Source organism: Tenrec ecaudatus, chromosome 7, assembly GCF_050624435.1.
Source record: "Tenrec ecaudatus isolate mTenEca1 chromosome 7, mTenEca1.hap1, whole genome shotgun sequence".
Taxonomy (NCBI): domain Eukaryota; kingdom Metazoa; phylum Chordata; class Mammalia; order Afrosoricida; family Tenrecidae; genus Tenrec; species Tenrec ecaudatus.
Window position 1 is genome coordinate 148,653,593 of NC_134536.1, and position 17,422 is coordinate 148,671,014.

Sequence of the window (17,422 nt, forward strand, 5' to 3'; positions counted from 1 at the left end):
AAATGTAATTTCAAATCAAAAAGGGGTTTTCGATCAGAGAAATAAGAGCGACCATGACTCAGCATTTTGAGTAGTATTGACCGATAGGCCTTCTTCGGGAAATTCATTGTCTGACACTGACATTGCTCAAAATACAGGATGACAGTGAAGAAGATTCAGGACATGGGGTATGAGATCTGTAAACTCGGTGGTCCATTACATGACGGTATGGATGAGTCCGCTCCACACAGATGCCCATTCATTGGATAACCTAGTAAGGGAGTAGATGTGGACCAAAATAATCTTTTGTCATTCCTACAATTGTTTTTTTCAAATTGATGAGGTCATTGAAAAGTTATTTCAGAAGAAACCGGTTGAAGAGCCTCAAACTGCTTTTCTACTTCACAACTTTTCAAGAAGCAGTAATAGGGATTCAGTGCACAAGGGTGACATTTGAAAAGTTCTTCGTTTGATCATAATTCAGTGTTTGCTGGCACTAGCTTGAAGAAATGGTATTGGACCACGAATAAATTATTTGAATCATCATTTGGAAACGTCATGTGAGAAGACTGATCTTCCTTGATTATGAATTTGTTCACTTCACTAAAACAGTCGAATTTGTTTACAATATTGCGGATATTATTAGAGTGCCAGGGAGGGGAACTGCTTCCCTTTGCAGTGTTGTTCTCTGAAAGCATAAGCACACGAGGGGGGAACCGGGCTGGAAATTCGACAGGGTTTGTTTGAAGGAGAAATGCACCAACATGGAGTAGTACTGTGTACCTTTTGAGGATTACAATGCATCCAAACAAAGCACATCAGATTTATCCATAGATTCGTCTCCAGTGACTGCTTGCCCTATTTATGTCTTTAGAAAATATTTCTGAGTGCAATTTTTAGTCCTTGACATCACAAAAATGTAATTTTAGATCAAAAAGGGTTTTCGACCAGAGAAATAAGAGCGACATGTCTCACCATTTTGCACAGTCTTAAACTATAGGGCTTCTTGGGGAAATTCATTATCTGACACTGACATTGCTCAGATACAGGATGACAGTGAGGAAGATACTGGTCATGGGCTCGGTGATCTGTAAACTCAGTGATCTCTTACGTGATGGTATGGATGAGTCAGCTACAAGTGCCCATTCACTGGATCAACTGGTATGGGTGTAGATGTTATCTAATATAAACTTTTGAGGTTCCTACAATTTTTTTTTTCTAATTGACGAGGTCACTGAAAATTTCTTATGGAAGAAACCGATTGAAGAGCCTCAAACTGCTTTTCTACTTCAAAACTTTTCAAGGAGCAGAAAAAAGCATTCAGTGCACAAGGGTGACATTTGGAAAGTTTTTTGTTTGATCATAATTCTGTGTTTTGAAGCACAAACCTAAAAAAATATTATTGTACCAGGAATAAATTATTTGTATCATCATTTTGGAACCGTCATGTGAGAAGAATGATGTTCGTTGATTATGAAATTGTTTACTTCAGTAAAACGGACCAATTAAGTTACAATATTGAGGATATTATTACAGTGCCAGGAAGGATAACTGCTTTCCATTGAAGTGAATTTCTCTGTTGAAGCATAAGCACAAGAGTGGGGGGGATGGGCTGGAAATTCAATAGTGTATGTTTCAAAGAGACATACACCCACATAGAGTAATACTGTGTACCTTTTGAGGATTGCATTGTATGCAACCCAAACACCTCAGATTTATCGGTAGAGCAGTCTCCAGTGACTATTTGCCATATTAATGTCTTTGGGAAAATTTCTGACTGGAAATTTTAGTCCTTGACATCACAAAATGTAATTTTAAATCAAAAAGGTGTTTTTGATCAGAGAAACAAGAACGACCTTGACTCAGCATTTTGCATAGTATTGACCGATAGGCCTTCTTCGAGAAATTCATTTTTTGACACTGACATTGCTCAGACACAGTATGACAATGAGGAAGATTCTGGACATGGGCTCTGTGATCTGTAAATCGGTGCTCTATTACCTGACGGTATGGGTGAGTCAGCTCCACCAATATGCCCATTCACTGGAGCACATGTATGGGAGTAGATGTTGACCAAAATAATCTTTTGTTATTGCTACATTTTTTTTTCTGATTGATGAGGTCATTGGAAAGTTATTACGTAAGAAACACCTCGAAGAGCCTCAAACTGCTTCTCTACTTCAAAATTTTGGAAGAAGCAGAAAAAAGAAGTCAGTGCACAAGGGTGACATTTGGAAAGTTCTTCGTTTGATCATAATTCAGTGTTTGTTGGCACTAGCCTGACGAAATGGTTCTGCAACACGGATAAATTATTTGAATCATCATTTTGGAACCGTCATATGAGAAAACTGGTGTTCGTTGATTATGAATTTGTTCCCTTCACTACAACTGATGTATTTAGCTGCAATATTATGCATATTGTTAGAGTGCCAGGGAGGGTAACTGCTTCCCATTGCAGTGTTGTTCTCTGAGTCAAGCATAAGCACATGAGGGTGGGACAGGGTTGGAAATTCAACAGGGTATGTTTCAAAGAGAAATACAACCACATAGAGAAGTACTGTGTACATTTTGAGGATTACAATGCATCCAACCAAAGCACCTCACATTCATTCATAGAGTCGTCTCCAGGGACTACTTGCCCTCTTAATGCTTTTGGAAAAATGTTTCTGACTGGAAATTTTACTCCTTCACATGACAAAAATGTAATTTTAAATCATAAAGGGTTTTCGACCAGAGAAATAAGAGCGACAGTGACTCCGCATTTTGAGCAGTATTGAAAGATAGGGCTCCTTGGGGGAATGCATTATCTCACACTGACATTGCTCAAATACAGGATGACAGTCCAGAAATTCTGGCCATGGGCTCTGTGATCTGTAAACTCCATGCTCCATTGCGCGACGGTATGGATGAGTCACCTCCACAAAGATGCCCATTCATTGGATCACCTTGTATGGGAGTAGTTGTGGACCAAAAAAATCGTTTGTAGTCCTACAATTTTTTTTTTTTGGATTGATGAGGTCATTGAAAAGTTATTACGGAAGAAACTGGTTGAATAGCCTCAAAATGCTTTTCTACTTCACAACTTTTCAAGAAGCAGAAATAGGGTATTCCGTGCACAAAGGTGACATTTGGAAAGCTCTTCGCTTGAACATAATTCAGTTTTTGCTGGCATAGGCTGAAGAAATGGCATTGGACCACGAATAAATAATTTGAATCATCATTTGGGAAACGTCATGTGAGAAAACTGATGTTCTTTGATTATTCTTTTGTTCAATTCTCTAAAGAACTCTAATTTAGTTAAAATAACGTGGATATTTTTAGTGTGCCAGGGAATGTAACAGCTTCCCTTTGCAGTGTTGTTCTCTGAGTGAAGGCTACACACATGAGTGTGGAACCGGCTGGAAATTCAACTGGTTATCATTCAAAGAGAAATACAACCATATAGAGTAGTACTGGGTACCTTTTGAGGATTACATTGCATCCAACCAAAGCACCTAAGATTTATCCATAGAGCCATCTCCAGTGACTACTTGCCCTATTAATGTCTTTGGATAAATGTTCCTGACTGGAAATTTTTGTCCTTGACATCACAGAAATGTAATTTCAAATCAAAAAAGTTTTTGATCAGAGAAATAAGAGCGACAGTGACTCAGCATTTTTCACACTATTGAACTATAGGGCTTCTTCGGGAAATTCATTATCTGACACTGACATTGCCCAGATATATAGGATGACAGTGAGGAAAATACTGGTCATAGGCTCTGTGATCTGTAAACTCGGTGCTCTATTACGTGACGGTATGGATGAGTCAGCTACACCAAGTGCCCATTCACTGAATCACCTGGTATGGGAGTAGATGTTGCCCAAAATAATATTTTTCCATTCCTACATTTTTTTTTAGTTGGATGAGTTCACTGAAAACTTATTAACAAGAAAAAGGTTGTAGAGCCTCAATCTGCTTCTCTACTTCAAAACTTTTCAAGAAGCAGAAATAAGTAACCAGTGCACAAGCGTGATATTTGAAATGTTTTTTGCTTGACCATGATTCAGTGTTTGCTGGCACTACCTGAAGAAATAGTATTGGATCACGAATAAAGTATTTGAATCATCATTTTTGAAACATCATGTGAGAAGACTGATGTTCTTTGATTATGAATTTTTTTCCCTTCACTAAAACAGACCAATTAAGTTAGAATATTGCGGATATTATTAGAGTGCCAGGAAGGGTAACTGCTTCACTTTGCAGTGTATTTCTCTGTTTGAAGCATAAGCACAAGGGTGGGGGACCGGGCTGGAAATTCAATAGGGTATGTATCAAAGAAACATACACCCACATAGTGTAATACTGTGTACCTTTTGAGGATTTATTGCATGCAACCAAAGCACCTCAAATTTATCCCTACAGCCATCTCCAGTGACTGCTTGCCCTATTAATGTCGTTGGGAAAAGTTTATGACTGGAAATTTTAGTCCTTGACATCACAAAATGTAATTTCAAATCAAAAAGGGGTTACCAGCCAGAGAATTAAGAACGACCTTGACTCAGCATTGTGTGCACCATTGAACGATAGGGCTTCTTGGGGACATGCATTATCTGACACAGACATTGCTCAGATACAGGATGACAGTGAGGATGATTCTGGCCATGGGCTCTGTGATCTGTAAATCGGTGCTCTATTACCTGACGGTATGGATGAGTCAGATCCATCAAGATGCCCATTCACTGGAGCACCTGGTAGGGGAGTAGATGTTGACCAAAATAATCTTTTGTCGTTCCTAAAAAAATTTTTTCAGATTTATGAGGTGATGGAAAAGTTATTTCTTACAAACTAGTCGAAGAGCCTCAATCTGCTACTCTACTTCAAAACTTTTCAAGAAGCAGAAATAAGGATTCAGTGCACAAGGGTGACATTTGGAAAGTTCTTCGTTTGATCATAATTCAGTGTTTGGTCGCACTAGCCTGAAGAAATGGTTATGGACAACGAATAAATTAATTGAATCATCATTTTGGAACCGTCATGTGAGAAGACTAATGTTTGTTGATTATTAAGTGGTTCCCTTCACTAAAACTGTTGAATATAGTTACAGTATTACGGATATTTTTAGTGGCAGGGAGGGTAACAGCTTCCCTTTGCAGTGTTGTTCTCTGGGTGAAGCATAAGCACAACAGGGCGGGACCATGCTGGAAATTCAACAGGGTATGTTTCAAAGAGAAAGACACCCACATAGGGTAATACTGTGAACCTTTTGAGGATTACAATGCATCCTACAAAGCACCTCAGATTTATCCATAGATTCATCTCCACTGACTACTTGCCCTATTAATGTCGTTGGAAAATCTTTCTAACTGGATATTTTAGTCCTTGACATCACAAAATGTAATTTCAAATCAAAAAGGGGTTTCCAGCCAGAGAATTAAGAACGACCTTGACTCAGCATTGTGTGCAGCATTGAAGGATAGGGCTTCTTGGGGACATGCATTATCTGACACAGACATTGCTCAAAATACAGGATGACAGTGAAGAAGATTCTGGACATGGGGTATGAGATCTGTAAACTCGGTGGTCCATTACATGACGGTATGGATGAGTCCGCTCCACACAGATGCCCATTCATTGGATAACCTAGTATGGGAGTAGATGTGGACCAAAATAATCTTTTGTCATTCCTACAATTGTTTTTTTCAAATTGATGAGGTCATTGAAAAGTTATTTCAGAAGAAACCGGTTGAAGAGCCTCAAACTGCTTTTCTACTTCACAACTTTTCAAGAAGCAGTAATAGGGATTCAGTGCACAAGGGTGACATTTGAAAAGTTCTTCGTTTGATCATAATTCAGTGTTTGCTGGCACTAGCTTGAAGAAATGGTATTGGACCACGAATAAATTATTTGAATCATCATTTGGAAACGTCATGTGAGAAGACTGATCTTCCTTGATTATGAATTTGTTCACTTCACTAAAACAGTCGAATTTGTTTACAATATTGCGGATATTATTAGAGTGCCAGGGAGGGGAACTGCTTCCCTTTGCAGTGTTGTTCTCTGAAAGCATAAGCACACGAGGGGGGAACCGGGCTGGAAATTCGACAGGGTTTGTTTGAAGGAGAAATGCACCAACATGGAGTAGTACTGTGTACCTTTTGAGGATTACAATGCATCCAAACAAAGCACATCAGATTTATCCATAGATTCGTCTCCAGTGACTGCTTGCCCTATTTATGTCTTTAGAAAATATTTCTGAGTGCAATTTTTAGTCCTTGACATCACAAAAATGTAATTTTAGATCAAAAAGGGTTTTCGACCAGAGAAATAAGAGCGACATGTCTCACCATTTTGCAAAGTCTTAAACTATAGGGCTTCTTGGGGAAATGCATTATCTGACACTGACATTGCTCAGATACAGGATGACAGTGAGGAAGATACTGGTCATGGGCTCGGTGATCTGTAAACTCAGTGCTCTCTTACGTGACGGTATGGATGAGTCAGCTACAAGTGCCCATTCACTGGATCAACTGGTATGGGAGTAGATGATATCTAATATAAACTTTTGAGGTTCCTACAATTTTTTTTTCGAATTGACGAGGTCACTGAAAATTTCTTATGGAAGAAACCGGTTGAAGAGCCTCAAACTGCTTTTCTACTTCAAAACTTTTCAAGGAGCAGAAAAAAGCATTCAGTGCACAAGGGTGACATTTGGAAAGTTTTTTGTTTGATCATAATTCTGTGTTTTGAGGCACAAACCTAAAAAAATATTATTGTACCAGGAATAAATTATTTGTATCATCATTTTGGAACCGTCATGTGAGAAGAATGATGTTCGTTGATTATGAAATTGTTTACTTCAGTAAAACGAACCAATTAAGTTACAATATTGAGGATATTATTACAGTGCCAGGAAGGATAACTGCTTTCCATTGAAGTGAATTTCTCTGTTGAAGCATAAGCACAAGAGTGGGGGGGATGGGCTGGAAATTCAATAGTGTATGTTTCAAAGAGACATACACCCACATAGAGTAATACTGTGTACCTTTTGAGGATTGCATTGTATGCAACCCAAACACCTCAGATTTATCGGTAGAGCAGTCTCCAGTGACTATTTGCCATATTAATGTCTTTGGGAAAATTTCTGACTGGAAATTTTAGTCCTTGACATCACAAAATGTAATTTTAAATCAAAAAGGTGTTTTTGATCAGAGAAACAAGAACGACCTTGACTCAGCATTTTGCATAGTATTGACCGATAGGCCTTCTTCGAGAAATTCATTTTTTGACACTGACATTGCTCAGACACAGTATGACAATGAGGAAGATTCTGGACATGGGCTCTGTGATCTGTAAATCGGTGCTCTATTACCTGACGGTATGGGTGAGTCAGCTCCACCAATATGCCCATTCACTGGAGCACATGTATGGGAGTAGATGTTGACCAAAATAATCTTTTGTTATTGCTACATTTTTTTTTCTGATTGATGAGGTCATTGGAAAGTTATTACATAAGAAACACCTCGAAGAGCCTCAAACTGCTTCTCTACTTCAAAATTTTGGAAGAAGCAGAAAAAAGAAGTCAGTGCACAAGGGTGACATTTGGAATGTTCTTCGTTTGATCATAATTCAGTGTTTGTTGGCACTAGCCTGAAGAAATGGTTCTGCAACACGGATAAATTATTTGAATCATCATTTTGGAACCGTCATATGAGAAAACTGGTGTTCGTTGATTATGAATTTGTTCCCTTCACTACAACTGATGTATTTAGCTGCAATATTATGCATATTGTTAGAGTGCCAGGGAGGGTAACTGCTTCCCATTGCAGTGTTGTTCTCTGAGTCAAGCATAAGCACATGAGGGTGGGACAGGGTTGGAAATTCAACAGGGTATGTTTCAAAGAGAAATACAACCACATAGAGAAGTACTGTGTACATTTTGAGGATTACAATGCATCCAACCAAAGCACCTCACATTCATTCATAGAGTCGTCTCCAGGGACTACTTGCCCTCTTAATGCTTTTGGAAAAATGTTTCTGACTGGAAATTTTACTCCTTCACATGACAAAAATGTAATTTTAAATCATAAAGGGTTTTCGACCAGAGAAATAAGAGCGACAGTGACTCAGCATTTTGAGCAGTATTGAAAGATAGGGCTCCTTGGGGGAATGCATTATCTCACAATGACATTGCTCAAATACAGGATGACAGTCCAGAAATTCTGGCCATGGGCTCTGTGATCTGTAAACTCCATGCTCCATTGCGCGACGGTATGGATGAGTCACCTCCACAAAGATGCCCATTCATTGGATCACCTTGTATGGGAGTAGTTGTGGACCAAAAAAATCGTTTGTAGTCCTACAATTTTTTTTTTTTTGGATTGATGAGGTCATTGAAAAGTTATTACGGAAGAAACTGGTTGAATAGCCTCAAAATGCTTTTCTACTTCACAACTTTTCAAGAAGCAGAAATAGGGTATTCCGTGCACAAAGGTGACATTTGGAAAGCTCTTCGCTTGAACATAATTCAGTTTTTGCTGGCATAGGCTGAAGAAATGGCATTGGACCACGAATAAATAATTTGAATCATCATTTGGGAAACGTCATGTGAGAAAACTGATGTTCTTTGATTATTCTTTTGTTCAATTCTCTAAAGAACTCTAATTTAGTTAAAATAACGTGGATATTATTAGTGTGCCAGGGAATGTAACAGCTTCCCTTTGCAGTGTTGTTCTCTGAGTGAAGGCTACACACATGAGTGTGGAACCGGCTGGAAATTCAACTGGTTATCATTCAAAGAGAAATACAACCATATAGAGTAGTACTGGGTACCTTTTGAGGATTACATTGCATCCAACCAAAGCACCTAAGATTTATCCATAGAGCCATCTCCAGTGACTACTTGCCCTATTAATGTCTTTGGATAAATGTTCCTGACTGGAAATTTTTGTCCTTGACATCACAGAAATGTAATTTCAAATCAAAAAAGTTTTTGATCAGAGAAATAAGAGCGACAGTGACTCAGCATTTTTCACACTATTGAACTATAGGGCTTCTTCGGAAAATTCATTATCTGACACTGACATTGCCCAGATATATAGGATGACAGTGAGGAAAATACTGGTCATAGGCTCTGTGATCTGTAAACTCGGTGCTCTATTACGTGACGGTATGGATGAGTCAGCTACACCAAGTGCCCATTCACTGAATCACCTGGTATGGGAGTAGATGTTGCCCAAAATAATATTTTTCCATTCCTACATTTTTTTTTAGTTGGATGAGTTCACTGAAAACTTATTAACAAGAAAAAGGTTGTAGAGCCTCAATCTGCTTCTCTACTTCAAAACTTTTCAAGAAGCAGAAATAAGTAACCAGTGCACAAGCGTGATATTTGAAATGTTTTTTGCTTGACCATGATTCAGTGTTTGCTGGCACTACCTGAAGAAATAGTATTGGATCACGAATAAAGTATTTGAATCATCATTTTCGAAACATCATGTGAGAAGACTGATGTTCTTTGATTATGAATTTTTTTCCCTTCACTAAAACAGACCAATTAAGTTAGAATATTGCGGATATTATTAGAGTGCCAGGAAGGGTAACTGCTTCACTTTGCAGTGTATTTCTCTGTTTGAAGCATAAGCACAAGGGTGGGGGACCGGGCTGGAAATTCAATAGGGTATGTATCAAAGAAACATACACCCACGTAGTGTAATACTGTGTACCTTTTGAGGATTTATTGCATGCAACCAAAGCACCTCAAATTTATCCCTACAGCCATCTCCAGTGACTGCTTGCCCTATTAATGTCGTTGGGAAAAGTTTATGACTGGAAATTTTAGTCCTTGACATCACAAAATGTAATTTCAAATCAAAAAGGGGTTACCAGCCAGAGAATTAAGAACGACCTTGACTCAGCATTGTGTGCACCATTGAACGATAGGGCTTCTTGGGGACATGCATTATCTGACACAGACATTGCTCAGATACAGGATGACAGTGAGGATGATTCTGGCCATGGGCTCTGTGATCTGTAAATCGGTGCTCTATTACCTGACGGTATGGATGAGTCAGATCCATCAAGATGCCCATTCACTGGAGCACCTGGTAGGGGAGTAGATGTTGACCAAAATAATCTTTTGTCGTTCCTAAAAAAAATTTTTCAGATTTATGAGGTGATGGAAAAGTTATTTCTTACAAACTAGTCGAAGAGCCTCAATCTGCTACTCTACTTCAAAACTTTTCAAGAAGCAGAAATAAGGATTCAGTGCACAAGGGTGACATTTGGAAAGTTCTTCGTTTGATCATAATTCAGTGTTTGGTCGCACTAGCCTGAAGAAATGGTTATGGACAACGAATAAATTAATTGAATCATCATTTTGGAACCGTCATGTGAGAAGACTAATGTTTGTTGATTATTAAGTGGTTCCCTTCACTAAAACTGTTGAATATAGTTACAGTATTACGGATATTTTTAGTGGCAGGGAGGGTAACAGCTTCCCTTTGCAGTGTTGTTCTCTGGGTGAAGCATAAGCACAACAGGGCGGGACCATGCTGGAAATTCAACAGGGTATGTTTCAAAGAGAAAGACACCCACATAGGGTAATACTGTGAACCTTTTGAGGATTACAATGCATGCTACAAAGCACCTCAGATTTATCCATAGATTCATCTCCACTGACTACTTGCCCTATTAATGTCGTTGGAAAATCTTTCTAACTGGATATTTTAGTCCTTGACATCACAAAATGTAATTTCAAATCAAAAAGGGGTTTCCAGCCAGAGAATTAAGAACGACCTTGACTCAGCATTGTGTGCAGCATTGAAGGATAGGGCTTCTTGGGGACATGCATTATCTGACACAGACATTGCTCAAAATACAGGATGACAGTGAAGAAGATTCTGGACATGGGGTATGAGATCTGTAAACTCGGTGGTCCATTACATGACGGTATGGATGAGTCCGCTCCACACAGATGCCCATTCATTGGATAACCTAGTATGGGAGTAGATGTGGACCAAAATAATCTTTTGTCATTCCTACAATTGTTTTTTTCAAATTGATGAGGTCATTGAAAAGTTATTTCAGAAGAAACCGGTTGAAGAGCCTCAAACTGCTTTTCTACTTCACAACTTTTCAAGAAGCAGTAATAGGGATTCAGTGCACAAGGGTGACATTTGGAAAGTTCTTCGTTTGATCATAATTCAGTGTTTGCTGGCACTAGCTTGAAGAAATGGTATTGGACCACGAATAAATTATTTGAATCATCATTTGGAAACGTCATGTGAGAAGACTGATCTTCCTTGATTATGAATTTGTTCACTTCACTAAAACAGTCGAATTTGTTTACAATATTGCGGATATTATTAGAGTGCCAGGGAGGGGAACTGCTTCCCTTTGCAGTGTTGTTCTCTGAAAGCATAAGCACACGAGGGGGGAACCGGGCGGGAAATTCGACAGGGGTTGTTTGAAGGAGAAATGCACAAACATAGAGTAGTACTGTGTACCTTTTGAGGATTACAATGCATCCAAACAAAGCACATCAGATTTATCCATAGATTCGTCTCCAGTGACTGCTTGCCCTATTTATGTCTTTAGAAAATATTTCTGAGTGCAATTTTTAGTCCTTGACATCACAAAAATGTAATTTTAGATCAAAAAGGGTTTTCGACCAGAGAAATAAGAGCGACATGTCTCACCATTTTGCACAGTCTTAAACTATAGGGCTTCTTGGGGAAATGCATTATCTGACACTGACATTGCTCAGATACAGGATGACAGTGAGGAAGATACTGGTCATGGGCTCGGTGATCTGTAAACTCAGTGCTCTCTTACGTGACGGTATGGATGAGTCAGCTACAAGTGCCCATTCACTGGATCAACTGGTATGGGAGTAGATGATATCTAATATAAACTTTTGAGGTTCCTACAATTTTTTTTTCGAATTGACGAGGTCACTGAAAATTTCTTATGGAAGAAACCGGTTGAAGAGCCTCAAACTGCTTTTCTACTTCAAAACTTTTCAAGGAGCAGAAAAAAGCATTCAGTGCACAAGGGTGACATTTGGAAAGTTTTTTGTTTGATCATAATTCTGTGTTTTGAGGCACAAACCTAAAAAAATATTATTGTACCAGGAATAAATTATTTGTATCATCATTTTGGAACCGTCATGTGAGAAGAATGATGTTCGTTGATTATGAAATTGTTTACTTCAGTAAAACGGACCAATTAAGTTACAATATTGAGGATATTATTACAGTGCCAGGAAGGATAACTGCTTTCCATTGAAGTGAATTTCTCTGTTGAAGCATAAGCACAAGAGTGGGGGGGATGGGCTGGAAATTCAATAGTGTATGTTTCAAAGAGACATACACCCACATAGAGTAATACTGTGTACCTTTTGAGGATTGCATTGTATGCAACCCAAACACCTCAGATTTATCGGTAGAGCAGTCTCCAGTGACTATTTGCCATATTAATGTCTTTGGGAAAATTTCTGACTGGAAATTTTAGTCCTTGACATCACAAAATGTAATTTTAAATCAAAAAGGTGTTTTTGATCAGAGAAACAAGAACGACCTTGACTCAGCATTTTGCATAGTATTGACCGATAGGCCTTCTTCGAGAAATTCATTTTTTGACACTGACATTGCTCAGACACAGTATGACAATGAGGAAGATTCTGGACATGGGCTCTGTGATCTGTAAATCGGTGCTCTATTACCTGACGGTATGGGTGAGTCAGCTCCACCAATATGCCCATTCACTGGAGCACATGTATGGGAGTAGATGTTGACCAAAATAATCTTTTGTTATTGCTACATTTTTTTTTCTGATTGATGAGGTCATTGGAAAGTTATTACATAAGAAACACCTCGAAGAGCCTCAAACTGCTTCTCTACTTCAAAATTTTGGAAGAAGCAGAAAAAAGAAGTCAGTGCACAAGGGTGACATTTGGAATGTTCTTCGTTTGATCATAATTCAGTGTTTGTTGGCACTAGCCTGAAGAAATGGTTCTGCAACACGGATAAATTATTTGAATCATCATTTTGGAACCGTCATATGAGAAAACTGGTGTTCGTTGATTATGAATTTGTTCCCTTCACTACAACTGATGTATTTAGCTGCAATATTATGCATATTGTTAGAGTGCCAGGGAGGGTAACTGCTTCCCATTGCAGTGTTGTTCTCTGAGTCAAGCATAAGCACATGAGGGTGGGACAGGGTTGGAAATTCAACAGGGTATGTTTCAAAGAGAAATACAACCACATAGAGAAGTACTGTGTACATTTTGAGGATTACAATGCATCCAACCAAAGCACCTCACATTCATTCATAGAGTCGTCTCCAGGGACTACTTGCCCTCTTAATGCTTTTGGAAAAATGTTTCTGACTGGAAATTTTACTCCTTCACATGACAAAAAATGTAATTTTAAATCATAAAGGGTTTTCGACCAGAGAAATAAGAGCGACAGTGACTCAGCATTTTGAGCAGTATTGAAAGATAGGGCTCCTTGGGGGAATGCATTATCTCACAATGACATTGCTCAAATACAGGATGACAGTCCAGAAATTCTGGCCATGGGCTCTGTGATCTGTAAACTCCATGCTCCATTGCGCGACGGTATGGATGAGTCACCTCCACAAAGATGCCCATTCATTGGATCACCTTGTATGGGAGTAGTTGTGGACCAAAAAAATCGTTTGTAGTCCTACAATTTTTTTTTTTTGATTGATGAGGTCATTGAAAAGTTATTACGGAAGAAACTGGTTGAATAGCCTCAAAATGCTTTTCTACTTCACAACTTTTCAAGAAGCAGAAATAGGGTATTCCGTGCACAAAGGTGACATTTGGAAAGCTCTTCGCTTGAACATAATTCAGTTTTTGCTGGCATAGGCTGAAGAAATGGCATTGGACCACGAATAAATAATTTGAATCATCATTTGGGAAACGTCATGTGAGAAAACTGATGTTCTTTGATTATTCTTTTGTTCAATTCTCTAAAGAACTCTAATTTAGTTAAAATAACGTGGATATTATTAGTGTGCCAGGGAATGTAACAGCTTCCCTTTGCAGTGTTGTTCTCTGAGTGAAGGCTACACACATGAGTGTGGAACCGGCTGGAAATTCAACTGGTTATCTTTCAAAGAGAAATACAACCATATAGAGTAGTACTGGGTACCTTTTGAGGATTACATTGCATCCAACCAAAGCACCTAAGATTTATCCATAGAGCCATCTCCAGTGACTACTTGCCCTATTAATGTCTTTGGATAAATGTTCCTGACTGGAAATTTTTGTCCTTGACATCACAGAAATGTAATTTCAAATCAAAAAAGTTTTTGATCAGAGAAATAAGAGCGACAGTGACTCAGCATTTTTCACACTATTGAACTATAGGGCTTCTTCGGAAAATTCATTATCTGACACTGACATTGCCCAGATATATAGGATGACAGTGAGGAAAATACTGGTCATAGGCTCTGTGATCTGTAAACTCGGTGCTCTATTACGTGACGGTATGGATGAGTCAGCTACACCAAGTGCCCATTCACTGAATCACCTGGTATGGGAGTAGATGTTGCCCAAAATAATATTTTTCCATTCCTACATTTTTTTTTAGTTGGATGAGTTCACTGAAAACTTATTAACAAGAAAAAGGTTGTAGAGCCTCAATCTGCTTCTCTACTTCAAAACTTTTCAAGAAGCAGAAATAAGTAACCAGTGCACAAGCGTGATATTTGAAATGTTTTTTGCTTGACCATGATTCAGTGTTTGCTGGCACTACCTGAAGAAATAGTATTGGATCACGAATAAAGTATTTGAATCATCATTTTCGAAACATCATGTGAGAAGACTGATGTTCTTTGATTATGAATTTTTTTCCCTTCACTAAAACAGACCAATTAAGTTAGAATATTGCGGATATTATTAGAGTGCCAGGAAGGGTAACTGCTTCACTTTGCAGTGTATTTCTCTGTTTGAAGCATAAGCACAAGGGTGGGGGACCGGGCTGGAAATTCAATAGGGTATGTATCAAAGAAACATACACCCACGTAGTGTAATACTGTGTACCTTTTGAGGATTTATTGCATGCAACCAAAGCACCTCAAATTTATCCCTACAGCCATCTCCAGTGACTGCTTGCCCTATTAATGTCGTTGGGAAAAGTTTATGACTGGAAATTTTAGTCCTTGACATCACAAAATGTAATTTCAAATCAAAAAGGGGTTACCAGCCAGAGAATTAAGAACGACCTTGACTCAGCATTGTGTGCACCATTGAACGATAGGGCTTCTTGGGGACATGCATTATCTGACACAGACATTGCTCAGATACAGGATGACAGTGAGGATGATTCTGGCCATGGGCTCTGTGATCTGTAAATCGGTGCTCTATTACCTGACGGTATGGATGAGTCAGATCCATCAAGATGCCCATTCACTGGAGCACCTGGTAGGGGAGTAGATGTTGACCAAAATAATCTTTTGTCGTTCCTAAAAAAAATTTTTCAGATTTATGAGGTGATGGAAAAGTTATTTCTTACAAACTAGTCGAAGAGCCTCAATCTGCTACTCTACTTCAAAACTTTTCAAGAAGCAGAAATAAGGATTCAGTGCACAAGGGTGACATTTGGAAAGTTCTTCGTTTGATCATAATTCAGTGTTTGGTCGCACTAGCCTGAAGAAATGGTTATGGACAACGAATAAATTAATTGAATCATCATTTTGGAACCGTCATGTGAGAAGACTAATGTTTGTTGATTATTAAGTGGTTCCCTTCACTAAAACTGTTGAATATAGTTACAGTATTACGGATATTTTTAGTGGCAGGGAGGGTAACAGCTTCCCTTTGCAGTGTTGTTCTCTGGGTGAAGCATAAGCACAACAGGGCGGGACCATGCTGGAAATTCAACAGGGTATGTTTCAAAGAGAAAGACACCCACATAGGGTAATACTGTGAACCTTTTGAGGATTACAATGCATCCTACAAAGCACCTCAGATTTATCCATAGATTCATCTCCACTGACTACTTGCCCTATTAATGTCGTTGGAAAATCTTTCTAACTGGATATTTTAGTCCTTGACATCACAAAATGTAATTTCAAATCAAAAAGGGGTTTCCAGCCAGAGAATTAAGAACGACCTTGACTCAGCATTGTGTGCAGCATTGAAGGATAGGGCTTCTTGGGGACATGCATTATCTGACACAGACATTGCTCAAAATACAGGATGACAGTGAAGAAGATTCTGGACATGGGGTATGAGATCTGTAAACTCGGTGGTCCATTACATGACGGTATGGATGAGTCCGCTCCACACAGATGCCCATTCATTGGATAACCTAGTATGGGAGTAGATGTGGACCAAAATAATCTTTTGTCATTCCTACAATTGTTTTTTTCAAATTGATGAGGTCATTGAAAAGTTATTTCAGAAGAAACCGGTTGAAGAGCCTCAAACTGCTTTTCTACTTCACAACTTTTCAAGAAGCAGTAATAGGGATTCAGTGCACAAGGGTGACATTTGAAAAGTTCTTCGTTTGATCATAATTCAGTGTTTGCTGGCACTAGCTTGAAGAAATGGTATTGGACCACGAATAAATTATTTGAATCATCATTTGGAAACGTCATGTGAGAAGACTGATCTTCCTTGATTATGAATTTGTTCACTTCACTAAAACAGTCGAATTTGTTTACAATATTGCGGATATTATTAGAGTGCCAGGGAGGGGAACTGCTTCCCTTTGCAGTGTTGTTCTCTGAAAGCATAAGCACACGAGGGGGGAACCGGGCGGGAAATTCGACAGGGGTTGTTTGAAGGAGAAATGCACAAACATAGAGTAGTACTGTGTACCTTTTGAGGATTACAATGCATCCAAACAAAGCACATCAGATTTATCCATAGATTCGTCTCCAGTGACTGCTTGCCCTATTTATGTCTTTAGAAAATATTTCTGAGTGCAATTTTTAGTCCTTGACATCACAAAAATGTAATTTTAGATCAAAAAGGGTTTTCGACCAGAGAAATAAGAGCGACATGTCTCACCATTTTGCAAAGTCTTAAACTATAGGGCTTCTTGGGGAAATGCATTATCTGACACTGACATTGCTCAGATACAGGATGACAGTGAGGAAGATACTGGTCATGGGCTCGGTGATCTGTAAACTCAGTGCTCTCTTACGTGACGGTATGGATGAGTCAGCTACAAGTGCCCATTCACTGGATCAACTGGTATGGGAGTAGATGATATCTAATATAAACTTTTGAGGTTCCTACAATTTTTTTTTCGAATTGACGAGGTCACTGAAAATTTCTTATGGAAGAAACCGGTTGAAGAGCCTCAAACTGCTTTTCTACTTCAAAACTTTTCAAGGAGCAGAAAAAAGCATTCAGTGCACAAGGGTGACATTTGGAAAGTTTTTTGTTTGATCATAATTCTGTGTTTTGAGGCACAAACC